Genomic DNA, 21,401 nt, shown 5'->3' with positions numbered 1-21,401 from the left:
AAAAAGCACCAAGAAAATGTGTAATGAATGAATAAAAGCTTTATAGTCTATGAGTAAGAAACAAACAGCATTCTTTGTATAAATCCTCCTATCCCAGAAATTGATTCTGAAGCAGTTAATCCTCTTCTTCCTTTCTCACCTTATCTTCCTGATGACAGAATTTCTATGTTAGTGTGATGCCCACATGGCCACCTCCTGTTGATAACTAGTGGGCACAACTCAGTTTGGTGATGGACAGATGGACAAGCCTGCTGTTGTTCTTGGCCATAAGACTGTTCTCCATAGTCTTATTTGCATCAAACAGGCCTTTCTTCCTCTCTCTCTCTCTTTTTTTTTTTTTTTATAGGACTGTACATATTTGCTCCTAATACTGTCTCAAAGTATTAAAGGCCATAAATAGGCTTTGGAAAGACAGATGAAAGAATTATTTTGAAAGATGCATGATATCTAACACACAAAAGAAGGGCTTAATGGAGAAAGCGCCATAAAATATGGCACTATTCAACTAAAGAGTTGCTGGTCTTCTCTCTTTTTTACCATAGTGGGATTAAAATAAAGCTGCAATACATTTCTCAAAAAGTTCCAGATTATGGTACCAGTTATAATTCATTCAAATTTTGTGTATAATCACATACATAAATAGTAGCTGCTTCAAATTAGCAAAATAAACTAGAGTTGCATAGATAAGACACTCGCATGTTAATTTTTTCAACCATATGCAACATTCAAAAGCATTTTAACAGATATTTTCTTTACTAGGAAAAAATGGGGGAAGAAAATGAATAGTGTTTATCATTGGTCAGGATTCTTTTTTCTTTTTTCTGTATTTTTTATGTAATCCTCAGAACTACAGTGTGAAATAAATTTTATTGTGATTATTTTACAAAAGAGAAGCTTGGGCCTAAAGGTAATCAGTAATTTGCTCATGGTCACAGAGCTGTGAAGTGACAAAACTGATTCCAAATCAAGTTTTTCCAACTCTTTGATTTTTTTTCTCTACTTAATATGCTGGATTAGGCAGCATACAGTCAGTTTTTAAGGAATTTGAGTTCTTATTATAAATCTGTTGTTGTTTAGCCACTAAGTTATGCCTGACTCTTTTATGACTCCATGGACAGTAGCCTGCCAGGCTCCTCTGTCTATGGGATTTCCCAGGCAAAAATGCTGGAGTGGATTGCCATTTCCTTCTCCAGGGGGTTTTCCCAACCAAGATTGAACCCATGTCTCCTGCATTGGCAGGTGGATTCTTTACCATTGAGCCATGAGGGAAGCTCTCATTATAAACAGGAGTGTTTTAAAGCATTTCCCATTATTGTGAATGATGTCTTGGATGCCACCTAATATTTGTGCTACATGGGATGGGATTCCTGTCCCCTTTTCCAGATGAGTAAGTGGGGTGATTGAAAAATGATTCAATAGTGTGGTATAGGAAAAGTGATCTCTGAGTTTTTGGAATGATGAGGTTGGAAGAAGAGTGCTCACAATGTCTCGCAAACATTCTTCAGGAACTACTGGTCCATTTTTAGATGTCAATATTTGCCTTGGCTGTTCTTTTGCCTAAAGAGTCTGTGCCTGGGCTACCACGATGGGGACTGACTTCAGCTCTTGATTTCATTCTTGTTTTGACCAATTCATGGAGCACTGGTGTCTTGACTGATAAAGGGGGTTAAGGGAAGAATCACCCTAGCCTCCTTGGGCTCTCTTAGCAAGCATCATTTTGTGGCTAGGTTTTTATCTGAGGCCCATTGAGATTGTTCCTGTGTATATCCAGATCCAAGGAGAACTCCTGAACTGACTGCACTTTTTTTGTGGAGCAGGGGTCACGCAGATCCTGAACCTCCTCTGACTGTTTCAGCATCACTGCCTCTCCCTCCCTGCTTTGGCATGGTAGCAGAGTGCTTGCTAAAGAGAAAAGATTCTGTGTGTTTGCTGCTTTTCTCATCCTACTCTCAGATGAGTTAGGTTCACCTTCTCAGGGTGAAAGGACAGGTTACAGGACCAACGGCTGGTACCATAACCAAGTAACGTAGTTGCTAAATGGGATCAACTCTATGAAGTAACAGACCTTGCCAGTTGTCATCCTGGTTTCCTTGGGTAATGCAGACAGTGCCAGAGGCAATTTCTAACTGTGTTAGATGATTATTTTTTCTCCCCAAAGCAGCCTTCAATTATAGTATGCTTAAAAATGAGAGTTAATCCAGACAGAATGATCAACTGGCTAGGTAAAATTTAACAAGTGAGTTTCATTCCGACTGAGTTACAAAGGTGATTATAATATTTGGAAACTGTCTTTTAGTGAGAAGCTCTGGAAGAATTATAGTTCGGAAATGCAGGCATAATCTCCAAGATGTAGAAATGATCATTGTTTAAATAAATGTTTATTTGTCTCTCTTATCTCTATTTTCATATTTCTTTAGATATATGTCTTTTCCTATCATTTAAATTTAGTGATTAAGCTGTATTTAAACTAATGCTTTGTCAATTAATGGGAGGTCACCTTTAAAAAGTTGATTCAGTAGTATGAGTTATTTCAGGACTGGAGTTGAGCTGGTTCCTATTAATGAAGACTGTTTTCTTTTTCTTTTTCTAGGACAGTGGAATTAATATAATCAGTTTTGTCTCTTTGCAGTCATGACACATTCTAGGCTTAGGTAAATAAACCCAACTGAAAAATAACAGACTAGCCTGCCCTGTCTATCACTTGACTCGAAACTGTCATTTTCAGTTTCAACGTTATATTCATGAGCATGAATAGGGAAAGTCTCTGTCAAAGATTTGCTTCATGTGTTTTGATTGCTTTAGAATGGAAATCTAAATACTGAATTTCAGAAATGAATTAGAGGAGTGGAGAGAGTCCTGCACAAGGAGTCAGTCAGTTGGTTCTGGTCTTGGTTTGCTACCACATATGTACTTGGACAAATCACTTTAAATTTCTTAGCATGTTTCCTTTGTTTTTATTTTTATTTTAAAAAATAAATTTATTTATTTATTTATATGGGCCTCGTAGGTGTCGATATTGGTAAAGAATCTGCCTGCCAATGCAAGAGATGCAAGAGCCGTGGGTTCAGTCCCTGGGTTGGGAAGGTCCCCTGGAGTAGAAAATGGCAACCCACTCCAGTATTCTTGCCTAGAGAATCCCATGCACAGAGGAGCCTGGCAGGCTACAGTCCACTGAGTCACAACGAGTTGGACACCACTGAGTGTACACACACACACACACACACACACACACACACACACACACACACACACACAGTTGTTTGTTGGCTACTCTGGGTCTTTGTTGCTGTGTGCAGGCTTTCCCTAGTTGGGTGCAGGCTTCTCATTGTGGTGGCTTCTCGTTGCAGAGCAGACTCTAGGGTGCACGGGCTTCAGTAGTTGCTGCACGTGCTAGTTGCAACGCCTAGTCTCTAGGGTGTGGGCTCAGTAGTTGTGGTACATGGGCTTAATCGCCCTGAGGCATGTGGGATGCATGCGAGATCTTCTCAGACCAGCATTCCAGGGATCAAACCCATGTCCCTTGCATTGGCAGGAGAATCATTAACCACTGGGCCATGTAGGAAGTTCTTCCTTTGCTCTTGTAACTAAGATTGGTTCGACTAGGTTGGGATGGCACATAGATGTCCGCTTGTCTGCCAACTCTGATTAATTGGTAATACCTGCCTGGGGGGCTGCACTGGCAATCAGGGTGAGCCTCTTTCAGCTGATGGGAAGACTGGGAGTGAGAGACCCACTTATTTGCCTATACCTGAACTCACCCACTTCTTGGATCATTTTCTGTTTCTATTATGACTTTCATGATTGTTTGTTTTTGGCCACACAGCATGGCTTGTGGGATCTTAGTTATTCCAAGAGGGATTGAACCCAGGAACTTGGCACTGAATACATGGCGTCCTAACCACTGGACTGCCAGGGAATTCATGACCTTCATGATTTATTCTTAATTTTTACCTCAAGAAATGTTTTCTCTATCCTCGAAGATAATTGGAAAACTTAAGAGCAAGGAGACATAGTCTTTGAGATCATCTAGTCTAAACTAGGCTGATGTATAAAAAAGTGCTTTGTAAAATGTTGAGCCACTATTACAGTCATTTGAGGAGAGCATGGGTGGTGCTAGTGGTAAAGAACCCACCTGCCGATGCAGGAGACATAATAGACGAGTGTTTGATCCCTGGGAAGATCCCTTGGAGGAGGAAATGGCAACCAATTCAGTGTTCTTGCCTGGAGAATCCTATGGACAGAGGAAACTGGTGGGCTAGTCCATAGGGTCACAAAGAGTCAGACACAACTAAATAGACTTAGCATGCATGCATGACTAACTAATAGTTAGCTTTCCCATTTTTTGAGGGAGGGGGCCTTCCTCCCTAATTTTCATGAAATGGTTGTTAGAGAAATGGTGCAGTTTTAAAATGTAAATTTCTTGGAAGTTATTCCACTGACATTAAGAAAATTAAGTGTTAAGTTGTACCATATGGCAGTACACACTGTAAATATTCAGAGAACTAGAGAGCTGGAGTCATCCGGGAATACTGAATGAAAAGGTAGAAACGTGAACAAGGCCTAACATGGGCAGAATTAGATAGAAGGGCATTTTTAGGTATGGGACAGAATTAGGATAAAGCATGGAATAAGAACAAAGCACAATTTGAGGCAATAGACAATTAGAGGCAATAGACAGGAAGTATAAACTGTTAGGTTTCAATAAGGAAAAATTTGAATTGCTAAAAATAACATTAATTTTGATGATAGCTAGCATTTATTTATTTATTTTCCCACCAACTGTTCTTGTTAGTATTTCCAATGTGTCAGACCCTGTTCTAGGTAGTGGGGGTACAGCTTTTAGTAAAATGGACAAAAATCATTGATCTTTAGAGCTTACATCTTAGTGGGAGAAGACAGATAATAAACAAAGCAGTAAGTCAAATATGTGGTATGTTATAAAACTACCAAGGAGGAGATAATGAAGTATTAGGGATGGGCTGCAATTCTGGATAAAGTGGACAGGGAAGTATTCAATTGATGGGTAACAACTGAGTAATGACCTGAATACCACATTTCAGGTACTCTGCTAAGCTAGTTATAGATATGAAATAATTATAATTTTCATAGCAACTTTATGAGAGTAGGTACTATTATTAGTCTCATTTTATAGATGAGGACCTGAAACACAGACAACCAAAGTCATCAATTAACTGTAGGAGGGAGATTTCTACCCAGGAAGTCTACTCTCAGAGCTTATAATTTTAGTCTTCAAGTAGGAAAAGACTGTCAGAGATCAAAGTATTGATAGCCTCTTAGAGCTAGAGGGGAATTTACTTATTTTCTAATCCAGTGGTTTTCAGAATGTATCACAGACACCTGGAGAGCTGGTTAAACCCTAGGTTTCTGGACCCTGCCCACCAGATTTTGCTCCAGTAGGCCTGGGGTGAGGTCTGGGAATTTACATTCTAACAAGTTTTCAGGTGATGCAGTTATTGATGGATTGGGCAACTTTTGGGAATCACTGGCTGGTCTGGTGGTTTGCAAACTTGGTTGCACTTCACAGTCACCTGGGGAGCTTCTAAGACCTGCTCATGCGTTAGTACAGGAGGTCCTGAGAGCCTGCACTTAATTGGTCTGGGCTGAGACTCTCATGGTATTAGTGAGCACATTGCACATGGAGGATTAAACTCCACTCATCTAATTTAACTTTCATTTTACCGATAAGGAGACTGGTCTGAAGGAACAGCTATTCTCTGGCTTTGGCTTCTAGCATTGTGCACACTGTTTCTACTCACTCACTTGATTCTTGATTATATAAGGTCAGGGGCTGTGTTAATCTATTTGCCACATGGTCAAATGTAGCAGGGAATGCTGCTGCTGCTGCTGAGGCACTTCAGTTGTGTCCAACTGTGTGACTCCACAGACGCAGCCCACCAGGCTCTGCTATCCATGGGATTCTCCAGGCAAGAACACTGGAGTGGGTTGCCATTTCCTTCTCCAATGCATGAAAGTGAAAAGTGAAAGTGAAGTCGCTCAGACGTGTCCGACTCTTCGCGATCTCATGGACTGCAGCCTAACAGGCTCCTCCGTCCATGGGATTTTCCAGGCAAGAGTACTTGAGTGGGGTGCCACTGCCTTCTCCAGTAGCAGGGAACAGTGAGTCACTAAAAGTTTTTAACCAGCAAAGTGACATAAATAAAATGATATTTTAGGATAATTAATTATTTGAAAGGGTAGGATAAAGAGATTAGAGATGTGAAGATCTTCCTATTGCAGTGTTCCTGTAGAGCCTTGCTACTCAAATGTGATAGAGAGCAGCAGCAGCATTACCTGGAACTTTGTTAAACATGCAACTCTCAGGGCCCACATCAGACCTACTGGATTAGAACCTACATTTTACAAGATCCCCAGTGCTTTGTGTGCACATGGAAGTTTAAGAATAATACCTGGGCTTATAGGGTAGCCCTACAGGAGAATGAAAAGTGAAGTGAAGTGAAGTTGCTCAGTTGTGTCCGACTCTTTGCGACCCCATGGACTGTAGCCCACTCAGGCTCCTCTGTCCATGGGATTCTCCAGGCAAGAATACTGGAGTAGGTTGCCATTTCCTTCTCCAGGGGATCTTCCCAACCCAGGGATCGAACCTGGGTCTCCTGCATTGCAGGCAGACGCTTTATCCTCTGAGCCACCAGGGAAGCCCACAGGAGACTGGAAAGCAGCAGTGAATATAAATGGCTGAGCAGGTCAGCTTTTCTTTAAGCCTGTTCCTTGGGATCTTTCTTTCTCCCCCCCTCCAGGATCTTGATAGGTATTCAGTGGTCAAAAAGGTTAGTTTGGCAAATACCAGGTTAAACAAAGCTAAACAGGTTTTTTTGTGGCCTGACAAATGCTCATGTGCTTTCTGAATCTCCAAGATAAAAACTATATGATGTAGCTGCTTCTACCTTTATTGATCATGGAAGTCAGTCTAGGGGGCATCTTCACATGTTACTATTTTGTTGAGCATATCTTGGTAAAGATGTAATAGCCCTTTGTGACTATTAAGGTTTTAGACTTATAAGACATTCTAGCCCCTGGTCATCTTAGACTTCCTAAATTTGCTATCTCTTGCATTCTTACACATTAACAATGAAAGATTAGAAAGAGAAATTAAGGAAACAATCCCATTTACCATCACAACCAAAAGAATAAAATATCTAGGAATAAACCTACCTAAGGACACAAAAGCCCTGTACTCAGAACTATAGGATAATGATGAAAGAAATCAAAGATGGCACAAACAGATGGAGAGACATACCATGTTCTTGGATTGGGACAATCAGTATTGTGAAAGTGGCTGTACTACCCAAAGCAATCTAGATTAAGTGCAATCCCTGTCAAATTATCAATGGGATTTTTCACAGAATTAGAACAAAAAAATTTACAATTTGTATGGAGACACAAACGACTCCAAATAGCCAAAGCAATCTTGAGAAACAAAAATGAAGCTGGAGGTATCAGGCTTCCTGACTTCAGACTATACTGCTGTTGCTGCTGCTGCTAAGTCGCTTCAGTCGTGTCCGACTCTGTGCGACCCCATGAACTGCAGCCTACCAGGCTCCTCTGTTGATGGAATTTTCCAGGCAAGAGTACTGGAGTGGGTTGCCATTGCCTTCTCTTACTACAAGGCAGTAGTAATCAAGATGGTGTGGTAATGGCACAAAAAGAGAAATACAGTCAATGGAACAGGATAGATAGCCAAGATAAACCCACACACTATGATCACCTAATCTAGGACAACTCTCACATCTGCTACTACTATGACTACTGGAAAAACCATACCTTTGACTGTATGAACCTTTGTCAGCAAAGTGATGTCTCAGCTTTTTAATATGCTGTCTAGGTTTGTCATAGCTTTTCTTCCCAGGAGCAAGCATGTTTTAATTTCATGGCTGCAGTCACCGTCCATGGTCATTTTGGAGTACTCATGTATGGATGTGAGAGTTGGACCATAAAGAATGCTGAGCACCAAAGAATTGATGCTTTTGAACTGTGGTGTTGGAGAAGACTCTTGAGAGTCCCTTGGATTTCAAGGGGATCAAACCAGTCAATCCTAAATGAAATTAACCCTGAATATACATTGGAAGGACTGATGCTAAAGCTGAAGCTCCAGTACTTTGGCCACCTGATGCCGAGTCAACTCATTGGAAAAGACCTGATGCTGGGAAAGATTGAAGGCAGGAGGAGAAGGGGACGACAGAGGATGAGATGGTTGGATGGCATCAGTGACTCAATGGACATGAGTCTGAGCAAACTCCAAGAGATAGTGAAGCACAAGGAAGCCTGGCATGCTGCAGTTCATGGGGCTGCAAAGAGAGTAGGACATGACAGAGTGACTGAACAATAAGAAATCTATGACAAAGGAGGCAAAAATATACGATGGAGAAAAGACAGTCATTTCAACAAATGTGCTGGAAAACTTGGACAGCTACATGTAAAAGAATGAATTTGGACATTGTCTAAGACCATACATAAAAATGACTCAAAATGGATAAAAGACCTGAACATAAGGCCAGGCACCATAAAACTCTTAGAGGAAAACATAGGAAGAACAACATCAGTTCAGTTCAGTTCAGTCGCTCAGTTGTGTCCGACTCTTTGCAACCCCATGAATCGCAGCACGCCAGGCCTCCCTGTCTATCACCAACTCCCAGAGTTCACTCAGACTCACGTCCATCGAGTCCGTGATGCCATCCAGCCATCTCATCCTTTGTCGTCCCCTTCTTCTCCTGCCCTCAATCCCTCCCAGCATCAGAGTCTTTTCCAATGAGTCAACTCTTCGCATGAGGTGGCCAAAGTACTGGATTTTCAGCTTCAGCATCATTCCTTCCAAAGAAATCCCAGGGATGTCTCCTTTAGAATGGACTGGTTGGATCTCCTTGCAGTCCAAGGGACTCTCAAGAGTCTTCTCCAACACCACAATTCAAAAGCATCAATTCTTCCACGCTCAGCCTTTTTCACAGTCCAACTCTCACATCCATACATGACCACAGGAAACACCATAGCCTTGACTAGACTGACCGTAGGTGGCAAAGTAATGCCTCTGCTTTTGAATATGCTATCTAGGTTGGTCATAACTTTCCTTCCAAGGAGTAACTGTCTTTTAATTTCATGGCTGCAGTCACCATCCGCAGTAATTTTGGAGCCCCCAAAAATAAAGTCTGACACTGTTTCCACTGTTTCCACATCTATTTCTCATGAAGTGATGGGACCAGATGCCATGATCTTCGTTTTCTGAATGTTGAGCTTTAAGCCAACTTTTTTACTCTCCTCTTTCACTTTCCTCAAGACGGTTTTTAGTTCTTCTTCACTTTCTGCCATATGTCCCAGCAATTCATTCCCAGGCATACACCCAGGGAAAGCTGTAATTCAAAAAGATATATGTACCCCAGTGTTCATTGCAGCACTATTTACATTAGCCAGGACAGGGAATGAACCTGAATGTCCATCAGCAAAGGAGTGGATAAAGAAGATGTGGAACATATGCACAATGGAATATTACTCAGCCCCAAAAGGAACAAAACCGTGTTGTTTGCAGAGAGCTGGCTAGACCTAGAGACTGTCATACAGAGTGAAGTCAGTCAGAACGTGAAAGATAGCATATAATATTGCTTATAAGTAGAATCTAGAAAAATGGTACAGATGAACCTATTTGTGAAGCAGAAACAGAGACACAGATGTAGAGAACAAACTTATTGATAGTAAGGAAAGGAGGGGTGGGATGAATTGGGAGATTGGGATTGATGTGTGTGTGTATATATATGTGTGTGTGTGTATATATGTATATATGTATATACATATAATACTTATAAAATAGATAACTAATAGGAACCTACTGTATAGCTTAGGGAACTCAGTGCTCTGAGATGGCTTAAATGGGAAGGAAAACTAAAAAATGTGTGTATATATATATATATACACATTTATATATAACTGGTACATATATATATTTATGTATAACTGGTTCACTTTGCTGAATAGCGGAAACTGACACAACATTGTAAAGCAACTATACTCCAGTAAAAATTTTTAGAAATGTTATCTAAATTTATTATCCATTACTTATCTGTCTCAGTGCCCAACCTTCCATCACTGGTACAGGTATCTGACTTTACTTCTGACTCGCTTTCGTTGGCTGAGCCCTATTTGCATAGAGTCATAGGACAAAACTGTGGGTTTTGTCAGTGCTGGTTTGGGGAAAGCATTCAAGAGTTGATGGTTATGGTGATGGAGATGGGGAGGAGATACTGGAGGATGTTAGGGTCACTGGTAATGTGCTGAAGTTTAGATTGTGGTAGGAATAAAATCAAGAGGTATAACTGAGAGCAGTTACTGAGTGAGCAAGAACAAACAGGAAAGTTTGACAATTATGAGGCACGACATTTGTCAGCAAATTTATAGTCAAAAATAAGAAGCAAATGAATAGGTCCATTTGGGAACTGGGGTTGTTTAAGGACAGTCCTAAATGTGTTTTCTACAGTTTATTTCCACTGATGCCCTTTTTGAAAATTCATGGCCCATTTTAACCTTGACAGGTTGATTTATCCCAAATTCTATGACTTAGAACATATTTGATTTTAAATTATGTTATCCAGTAAATTATCAATATCTTGGATAAAATATTTAGACATACTTTGTATTACTTTCATGTATCCTAGACATGAAGTTTCACTTTTTTTTTCTTGTTTAGTAGTAGAGTACTTACTCTTCTCTTAGCCCTAGGAGGAATGAAAATATTTCTCAGTGATATACTAATACTTACTTTGGGCAGTAAACCACGTCACTTTTTTGTTGTTGTTGTTCATGAAGCTCCAGTACTTTGGCCACCTCATGCAGAGAGTTGACTCATTGGAAAATACTTTGATGCTGGGAGGGGTTGGGGGCAGGAGGAGAAGGGGATGACAGAGGATGAGATGGCTGGATGGTATCACTGACTCGATGGATGTGAATCTGAGTGAACTTTGCGAGTTGGTGATGGACAGGGAGGCCTGGTGTGCTGCGATTCATGGGGTCGCAAAGAGTTGGACACAACTGAGCGACTGAACTGAATTGAACTGAATAAACCAATGGGAAGTATTTTGACTTAGATCTGTTTCTAAAAACTCAAAAGCTTTTTAATTCCCTTTTCCTGACATTTAAAAAATGTCATTTCTTAAAAAAAATCAAGGCATTACTGTTATTTCTATTTATGTCATCGGTATAACTTTTCTTAGGTATTTTTCTCTTGAAAAATTTGATATTGCTTTAGCAAGTAAACTCAGATATGTAAATGTTTCAAATCTGATTCAGTTTCTTTTCATTGAATCTTTATTTAAAAGAATTTTTATACTTTCAGGAGAAATTTTGAGAATCAAGAAGAGTATATTGGATTAAGTAGTTTTTTTTTTTAAATTTCAGAGATATCTAGAGGGGATAGTAAAGTTTAAACCCATTTTTTTCCATCTCTAAAATCTATAGTTCTCAGACCACTATGATTTAGGTGATGATCCAGAGGTCTTACAAGCGGCTACCATCCCAAAGAAATTCAATTTTTCTTTTTTGTTTTTCATTAGATTTGCTAAGACAGAAAACTAGACTGATTCATTATAGAATTCTAGAGGTTGGCAGTCTCCAGGAGGAGTACTAAGATGCTTGATGCTTCCTATTGTCAGCCTAACAGTGGTGGGAGATGCAGTTTAGTAGGCAACCCCGACTCATCAGTAGAGTGGGGCATGAAAGATTGTGGTAGCTGAGTGGCTACCTCTGAACTGGCAAAGAGGACTAGATGGTTACTATGGGATCACCAGCTACTCAATTTTAGATAGCATGGGTAGCTGATATCAACTCTACATCCTTATAGTCATAAAGAAGAGATAATAATAGAGGCAGCCATTGTCTTGTCCCACATGCCAAAAGTAACTCATTAATGAGCGTTACTTAACATGCTATGGGTTGCCAAAATTCATTCTAGAAAGATTTTCAGCAAGGATTGGAGCAGGACATTCAAATTAACCCTTGGGTTACTAGACATTGCCATCACCTGAGTCTTTGTATGACATTCATCCAATACCATGTTTATCAGACACCATCAGATGCTAGATTCTGTGCTGGATGCTGGAATGTCAGGGCAAAAAGGTGAATGTTGTTGTTGCCATCATATTGCTATGCTGACTAGAGTAAGATGCACATAAGTAAACAAGATAATATAACAGTATATTCTATGCTGTGATAGGAGAAATACAGTGAGCCATGGTGACATACAGAAAGGAGGTGCTTAACTTTTAGTTAAGGATTCAGATAAGAAGCGGTATCTACAGGAAAGCTGAGTAGGCGATGAACAGACTGAGAGGGGCTGGGGCAAGAAAGAGAATTTTGGGCAAGGGGAAAAAAGCATATACAGAAATCTGGAAAAAGATCATAAAGAAAGTTCTGTTCAGAGCACACAGATCTTGGGAAGGAGCAGGGGCTAGAAATGTAGACAGAATCTAGACATGTGGGGTTTTGTGAACATTTTTTTTTTTTCCTAGATGGAGAAAGAGCCATTGAAAAGCTTTCGAGCATAGAAAGGGTTAGGTATATGTTTTAAGATAATGACTTTGGCAGCATTCTGGAGATTGGGTTGGAGGAAGATAATACTGGAGACAATGAGCCCTCGTCAAGAAGGACACTTTCAGAGAAGTTTACATAAACGAAGATGGTAGCCTGAATTTGACCAAAAAATAGCATTCTTAGTGGCTGATATTTTTGTGTTTGGCACACTAGACATTAAAGTGATTTACTTTTATAACATTAAAATTTTTATGTCATTATTTAACTCATGATTTCCCATTTTATAATTCTTCAAGAAACCATTCTTATTTCTTCTCTTGTATCTTTGTAAATGATTGTTTTTGTTGCTTCCCGAGTATTTTCTTGCCAGTGTCTTTTCTGCTCTGAACACATTTTTTCTACCTTTTGTCACTGTGATTTTTTTTTTCAAACTTGCATCAGGAGAATTAACATTGAGAGAGAACTAATTGTGACTCTAGTGAGTATATCTTGGTTGTGACAATTATGGAGAAGCTGAGGTTTCCTGGAAAGGACTAGGAGGAAAGCAATCAGTGGTTCTTGACATTGGAAGGAAAGAAAATAAAGACATGTTCCTAGAGAAGAGGCTTGCTGTACAGCAATCAATATAGTAGGATTAGAAAAGAGCAACATGGATCAACCCCAAAGTGCAAAAAGCAATTAAGGGCACAGAAGGCACATAATACATGTCAAGTTCAAAAGAGAAGCTGCAAAATTACACAGTGGAGTTCAGAGTTTAAAAATGACAGACAGAGCAAAGGTGGAAAATGACAAAAACATTTCATGTAAGACTAACTAAAAGTGCTGGGATTTTATGTTTATAGCACATGGGACACAGAAGGTCAGTGAACAGCCTAGAAAGGTGTCTAATGGATGGAAAGGGTAATTCATTGATTTGAGGGGACCTTTTAGGCATTGATTTTTTTTTTTAAAAAGTAAAATTAAATGAATTCTCAAAAAGCACAGTCTTGCTAAAAAGAGAAATCAATTTAAAATGAAAGGAGTAAAACTGTACCTTGGAAATGTTACCAATCAATAAGTGGCAAAGAAATTGAGAAATCTGAATTCTCGAATAGAACTAGATATGCTTTCTTCCAGGATTAGTAGTGTCCAAAGCCAATACTTCATTTGTAGAGTTCAAAATCCTTTAAAAAATGTATTTTATGGCTTTCATGTTCCCAAGTCATTCAATGTAGACCATTTTTAATGCATTCTTGCCTTTCTGTCTGTGCATTATAATATGACACATACTCTTAGCTAAAGCAAAGGGAAACATCAAGAGTATATGTAGACGTCCCAGCAAAGAGAACTTCCCTAACTTTTCTTTTTTTTTGAGGAAATAAGCTTGTTGCTGTATGATTTGGAGGAAATGGGTTTTGCTTACTCTGGAAATCCTTGCCTTAGTCCGTTTGGGCTGCTGTAACGAAAATAGCATCTACTTGAAGAACAGACACTTATTTCTCACAGTTCTGGGGACTGGAAAGTTTGAGATTTGCCAGCGGACTGTGTCCTGGATTCTTGCGTATAGCTTCCTGCCGGTGGTGTCAGAGAGACAGAGACAGACTGATAGGCGGACTAATTTCGTCATGTTGGCTCCACTTTTAACCTAATTACCTCTCAAATCTTTTATCTCCAAATACCATCACGTGGGGATTAGAGTTTTCACCTGAATTTAGGGGGATGCATAGCACCTTTAGTGATCCAAATTTTCCAAAATGACAGCAATTGCTCTTTCTTAATCTCATAATAAAGGCAGGGTTGGAAGGATGGGTGTGCTGACGCAAAAACAGAGGGATTTCCTGTTATCCTCTCAGAAAAGATTCAGAAATAATTTCATACGAAAGTGTTTTTGTAAGTCAAAAACAATTGCATATTGGCAAGTTCATATAGTTCAACCTAATATACTTAGATAAGGGCCCGCTACCTTAAGATTTGTATCATTTTTCTACATTTGTTCCATTTTCCAGTTTTCCCAGGTCTGTTTCTCTATTGTGATTAGAAATTAACCCCAGAGCAAACAAATGATGAAAGGTTTTTCTTGTGCATATTTTCAAGGACAGAAATACAAAGAAAGCCTCAAGGATATTAAGCACATAATGGTAATTAACACCAGGAGAAGAAAGTTGGCTGTGGGTCTGGGTGCAGCTGCAAGGAAACAATGGCTGGACTGGGCATGGGAAAATGTACCAAGACTTACCTTGGAGGGAACAGGTGGGGTTCCCCAGCTCCCTCTATTTTCCTGAGAATAATTAAACGTGGGAACTGGCATAGTCTCGTTATTAAGAGCATGAACTCTAGAATCAGTTAACCACTGCGTATGAGTGCTGCCCTAGTAAGGAAGTGAATTGCTGTATGCTCTATTCCCATCATGCCTGGGGAGACAAGGACCACAAAAGATGGAGTAGGTAAGGCGCACAGGAGGGCAATTGAAGGATGTCACAGGAACTGAGGAAATCCATGACAGATCACGAAGAGCTGGTCTGAAGCAATGTGGAGCATTCAGGAGGCTCTTGTGGGTTAATTCCGTGTAACTGGTATACATCTGATTCTGGTGCCTTGTCTTTTACAGTGATCAATCTGGGATTAGTCAGTTCAGTTGCTTAGTCGTGTCCAACTCTTTGTGACCCCATGAATCGCAGCACACCAGGCCTCCCTGTTCATCACCAACTCCCGGAGTTTACCCAAACTCTATTACTAATTATATTACTTCTTAAAGAAAGCTTTGTATTTTATTTCAGTGTATAGCTGATTAACAATGTTGTAATAGTTTCAGGTGAGCAAAGCAACTCAGCCATGCATATACATGTGTTCATTCTCCCCCAAACTCCCCTCCATCCAGGCTGCCATATAATATTGAGCAGAATTCCCTGTATTATACAGTAGGTCCATGTTGGTTATACACTTTACATATAGCAGTGTGTACATGTCAATCCCAAACTCCCTAACTTTCCCTTCCCCTCATTCTTCCTCCACTAGTAGCCATAAATCTGTCCTCCAAGTCTGTGAGCCTGTTTCTATTTTATAAGTAAGTTCATTTATATTGTTTCTTTTTAGATTCCATATATAAGCAATATAATACGATATTTCTCTTATTCTGTCTGACTTACTTCACTTAGTATGACAGTCTCTAAGTCCATCCAAGTTGCTGCAAATGGCATGCGTTCATTGCTTTTAATGGCTGAGTAATATTCCACTGTATATAGGTATCACATCTTCTTTATTCATTCCTCTGTCAGTGAACATTTAGATTGCTTCTATGTCTTGGCTATTATAAACAGTGCTGCAATGAACATTCAGTTCAGTTCAGTCGCTCAGTCGTGTCTGACTCTTTGCGACCCCATGAACCATAGCACACCAGGCCTCCCTGTCCGTCACTAACTCCTGCAGTTTACCCAAACTCATGTTCATTGAGTCAGTGATGCCATCCAACCATCTCATCCTCTGTCATCCCCTTCTCTCCTGCCTTTAATCTTTCCCAATATCAGGGTCTTTTCAAATGAGTCAGCTCTTCACATCAGGTGGCCCAAATTCGAGTTTCAGCTTCAACATTAGTTCTTCCAATGAATACCCAGGATTGATTTCCTTTAGGATGGACTGGTTAGATCTTCTTGCAGTCCATGGGACTCTCAAGAGTCTTCTCCAACACCACAGTTCAAAAGCATCAATGCTTCAGCACTCAGTTTTCTTTATAGTCCAACTCTCACATCCATACATGACCACTGGCAAAACCATAGCCTTAACTAGATGGACCTTTGTTGACAGAGTAATGTCTCCGCTTTTTAATATGCTGTCTAGGTTGGTCATAACTTTCCTTCCAAGGAGTAAGTGGCTTTTAATTTCATGGCTGCAATCACCATCTGCAGTGATTTTGGAGCCCAGAAAAATAAAGTCAGCCACTGTTCCCACTGTTACCCCTTCTATTTGCCATGAAGTGATGGGACTGGATGTCATGATCTTAGTTTTCTGAATGTTGAGCTTTAAGCCAACTTTTTCACTCTCCTCTTTCACTTTCATCAAGAGGCTCTTTAGTTCTTCTTCACTTTCTGCCATAAGGGTGATGTCATCTGCATATCTGAGGTGATTGATATTTCTCCCAGTAATCTAGATTCCAGCTTGTGCTTCCTCCAGCCCAGCGTTTCTCATGATGTACTCAGCATTTCTCATGATGCATATAAGTTAAATAGGCAGGTGACAATATATAGCCTTGATGTATGCATTTTCCTATTTGGAACCAGTCTGTTGTTCCATGTCCAGTTCTAACTGTTGCTTCCTGACCTGCATACAGGTTTCTCAAGAGGCAGGTCAGGAGGTCTGGTATTCCCATCTCTTTCAGAATTTTCCACAGTTTATTGTGATCCATGCAGTCAAAGACTTTTGCATAGTCAATAAAGCAGAAGTAGATGCTTTTCTGGAACTCTCTTGCCTTTTCAGTGATCCAACAGATGTCGGCAATTTGATCTCTGGTTCCTCTGCATTTTCTAAAATCCAGCTTGAACATCTGGAAGTTCATGGTTCACGTATTGCTGAAGCCTGATTTGGAGAATTTTGAGCATTACTTTGCTAGCATGTGAGGTGAGTGCAATTGTGCAGAAGTTAGAGCATTCTTTGGCACTGCCTTTCTTAGAGATTGGAATGAAAACTGACCTTTCCCAATCCTGTGGCCACTGCTGAGTTTTCCAAATTTGCTGGCATATTGAGTACATCATCATCTCACAGCATCATCTTTTAGGATTTGAAATAGCTCAACTGGAATTCCATCACCTCCATTGGGTACATATATTCTTTTGGACTGTTTTTCTCTGGATATATGCCCAGCAGTGGGGTTGCAGGGTCATATGGTAGCTCTATTTTTAGTTTTTTGAGGAACCTCCATACTGTTCTCCATAGTGTCTGTACCAATTTACATTCCCACCAACATTGTAGGAGGGTTCCCTTTTATCTGCACTCCCTCCAGCATTTATCATTTGTGGATTTTTTAATGATAGCCATTCTGACTGGTGTGAGGTGATATTTCATTGTAGTCTTGATTTGCATTCTTTAATAATTAGTGATTTTGAGCATCTTTTCATGTGCCTGTATATCTGTATATCTTCTTTGGAGAAATGGCTACATTGTTTTTCTGTCCATTTTTTGATTGGGTTGTTTGCTTTGATGCTGTTTGTAAATTTTGGAGACTAATATCTTGTCAGTTACATCTTTTACAAGTATTTTCTCCCAATCTGTGCATTTTTTTGTTTGTTTTGTGTATAGTTTCCTTTTCTAAGGCAAAGCTTTTGAGTTTAATTAGGTCCCGTTTGTTTGTTTTTGTTTTTATTTCCATTATTCTGATAGATGGATCAAAAAAGATATTGATGTGATCTATGTCAGAGAGTGTTCTGCCTATGTTTTCCTTTAGGAGTTTAATAGTGTCTTTCATTTAGGTCTTTAATCCCCTTTGAGCTTATTTTTCTGTGTGATGTTAAAGGATGATCTATTTTCATTTTTTAACATGTAGCTGTCAGTTTCCCAGCACCATTTGTTGAAATGACTGTCTTTCCACCATTCTATAATCTTACCTCTTTTGTCATAGATTAATTGGCAGTACGTGCATGGGTTTATTTCTTGCCTTTCAATCCTGTTCCATTGATCTATATTTCTATTTTTGTGCTAGTATTATACTGTTTTGATGATTATACCTTTGCAGTATAGTCTAAAGTCAGGGAGTTTGATTCCTCCAGCTCCTTTTTTTTTCTTAAGAGTGCTTTGGCTGTTTAGGGTCTTTTGTGTCTCCATACAAATTTTAAGATTTTTGTTCTAGTTCTGTGGAAAATGCCATTGGTAATTTGATACACATTGCATTGAATCTGTAGATTGCACTGGGTAGTATAGTCATTTTGACAATATTGATTGTTCCAATTCAAGAACGTGGTTCTAATTATATTACTTTAAATGCAATTATGTTACTTTAATTATTTTACTTCAAAAATTATTACTTTTCATGCAACTTGTGTTTTTTCTTTACTTTATTTTTTTTAAATATTTATTTTTGACTACATTGGGTCTTTGTTGCTTTGTGTGGGCTTTCTCTAGTTGGAGAGAGTGGGGCTACCCTTTGTTGCAGTGAGCAGGCTTCTCACTGCAGTGGCTTCTCTTGTTGTGGAGCACAGGTTCTCGGCGTACAGGCTTCAGAGCGGCAGCACATGGGCTCAGTGGTTTTGGCCAGTTCCAGGGCAAGGGCTTAGTTGCTCCATGGCGTGTGGACTCTTCCCAGACCAGGACTGAACTCCTGTTTCCCGCATTGGTAGACAGATTCTCATCCACTGTACCGCAGGAAAGTCCTTTTCTTAATTTTATATTTAAATATTTTTCAAATATGCAGAAAAGTTGAAAGAAGAATAGAGTATAGACACTTTATATTTATTACTTTGATTCAACAGTTCATATTTTGCCATATTTCATGTGTGTATTTTTTTCTGAATGCATTAAAAATAAATTGTAGATATCTTTATATTCACCATGAATATTAAAAATAATTAAAACTTTTTATTGTGGTAACATTGGTTTATAACAGTATACAAGTTCTATGTGTACAATATTTTACTTCTACTTATGTATACACTATGTCTCAGCATCAAAATTTAGTTTCCATCCTTGACCGTATAGTTGATCCCCTTTACCCATTTTACCCTCCCCCACCCCTTCCTCTCTGATAACCACTACTCTGTTCTCTGTATCAATCGTTGTTAATATTTTATATGACATCAATACCATCATCACATCGAAGACAGTTAAATATACTAATAACTTTTCCTGATTAACTGGGACTTAGTTACATTTCTTCCTTAAGAAGTGAATGCGTTCATAATTTTAAAAATTATTTAGCAATTTTGAATATAGTGAAAAACATAAATATCAGCTATAATCTTATTAGCTAGTTGAAACCAATGTTAACAATTTTATATATTTCTTTCCATTCATCTTTTAAAGCCTGTAGAATAAAATTTGTTATTAAATTTGATCCCCAAAACACCTTACATCCAGCCTTTTACAGTTAATATATCATTATTGCTTTACTATGTTGAATCCTTAAAATATTTTTGTTAGCTACATACTGTTTCATGATGAGGCATATTTTATTCCCCTACTCCCTTATAACTGGGGGAGCATGCATTCTGATTTGTCCAAGGGTAGTCCTTATGTATGACTGTTGTCCTGGCAGAATTATTAAAATACCCTCATTTACTCCCAGATTTATCCAGTTTGGAAGGCAAACTATATAGTCACCTTTCCTGTAAACACTCAGCCAACAACTGACCATTTGCTATTTTTAATTTTGTAATCTATTCACTCATATGAAATGTTTGTTTGTTTCCTATTATTTCATGAAGGCATATTCCTAAAAGTGAGGTGACTAGATCAAAGAGTATGAACATTTTTTAAGGTTTTGTCTACATATTGTCCTGCTTGTGTTTTTGTTAAATATGTAAAGTACTTTACTGTTAAACTGGATTCATCAAATTTATCTGCTTTCAACTTTGAAAGTTTTTCACTCTTTAAGAATGGTTTCTTAACACTGGCACAATTATTTTGGCCCAGATAATCCTTTCCGTAGAGGGGCATCATGTCCATTGTAGTATGGTTCAGCAGCAGTCCTGGCCTTTGCCTCTTAGATGTCAGTAGCAGGACGCTCAGTGGTAAAGAATCTACCTGCCAATGCAAGAGACTCAGGTTTGGTCTCTGGATTGGAAAGAACCCCTGTCAGAGGAAATGGCAACCCATTCCAGAATTCTTGCTGGGATAATCCCATGGACGGAGGAGCCTGGTGGGCTACATATAGTCCATGAGGTTGCAGAGAGTCAGACATGACTGTTCAACCAAGCATGCCCGCATACTAGTAGCATGCCCACCCCAGTCTTGACAATCAACGGTGTCCCCAGATATTGTCAAATGTCTCCAGGAGCAAAATAACCCTCAGTTGAGAACAGAACTCAGAAAATGTACAGAAATAATAACAGCAACGTCTTCTTTACCTATAGTATTTGTCTCATTTTTAAAATCTCATTTGTTTTTGATAAATGAATGCTTATTTAGCATACTGGAAATGGTATAAGTTATTTGTTCTAGATTACATGACCCAAAGTGACCATTTGAACCTAGTCTATCTGTCTTCAAAGTCTTATCCATGTGTTCTCCTGCCTGAAGAACTCATGTAGGTCCTGTCATGCAGTCACCATTGTTAAACTGCAAACAAATAGTTTCTCTCCAGTGAACTTTTGGCAATCATTTGGAATGTTTTATTGTTATCAAGGTAGGTCTTATTTTTATCATTTGTAAATAGAATCGGCTGTGTGAATAGCAGTTGCCCCATAGGTACTAGTTTCCACTTATGCTTGCACACAGTTATTGTAACCATATGCTAATAAGTCTGCAGGGCTTAAAGGGGAAACCAGATGAAAGAGGGCCTTTCCCCCTTTCTGCCTCCAAAAGCTGTTTTCTCTACTTTCCCTTAATGTTGATGACTTGCCCTTTGAAGAAGAGAACAGGAGACAAACTCCAGGTCATCCACAAATGAAGGGAGTACAATGTAAGTCCCTGAAAGAAATGTTGATCTTTTTCTCTTCTGTCTTCAAAGCTGTTCAGAATAAGAAAGCTGTCTTCAATCTCTGAAAGCAAAACACTGCATATGTAGTTTAGTGTCAGGTTGTTTGGGGACAGATTCTAAGATAGAAACATAGGACTGGTGAGTGGAGAGAAGATCAGACTGGAGAGAGCATTTTCAGTACATTCTTTTTTTTTTTTTTTCCTGCCCCACAATGTTAATCCTTTTTCATTGCTGTTTTTTCCAGGCTGAGCTGACA

General features: G+C 39.2%; 1 protein-coding gene and 1 non-coding gene across 2 annotated transcripts in view; one reads left to right on the top strand and one right to left on the bottom strand.

Moving 5' to 3' along the window:
• The window catches only part of SLC44A5 (solute carrier family 44 member 5), a 448,857-nt gene that overhangs the window by 95,869 nt on the left and 331,587 nt on the right, over window positions 1-21,401 (top strand). The window lies entirely within an intron of this gene.
• On the bottom strand, window positions 6,603-6,674 carry TRNAC-GCA (transfer RNA cysteine (anticodon GCA)). Its single transcript has one exon. It is a non-coding gene; the product is annotated as a tRNA-Cys (tRNA).

Source organism: Ovis aries, chromosome 1 (assembly GCF_016772045.2).
Source record: "Ovis aries strain OAR_USU_Benz2616 breed Rambouillet chromosome 1, ARS-UI_Ramb_v3.0, whole genome shotgun sequence".
In the NCBI taxonomy this organism is placed as follows: Eukaryota; Metazoa; Chordata; class Mammalia; order Artiodactyla; family Bovidae; genus Ovis; species Ovis aries.
This window is presented reverse-complemented; position numbering and strand designations above follow the sequence as displayed.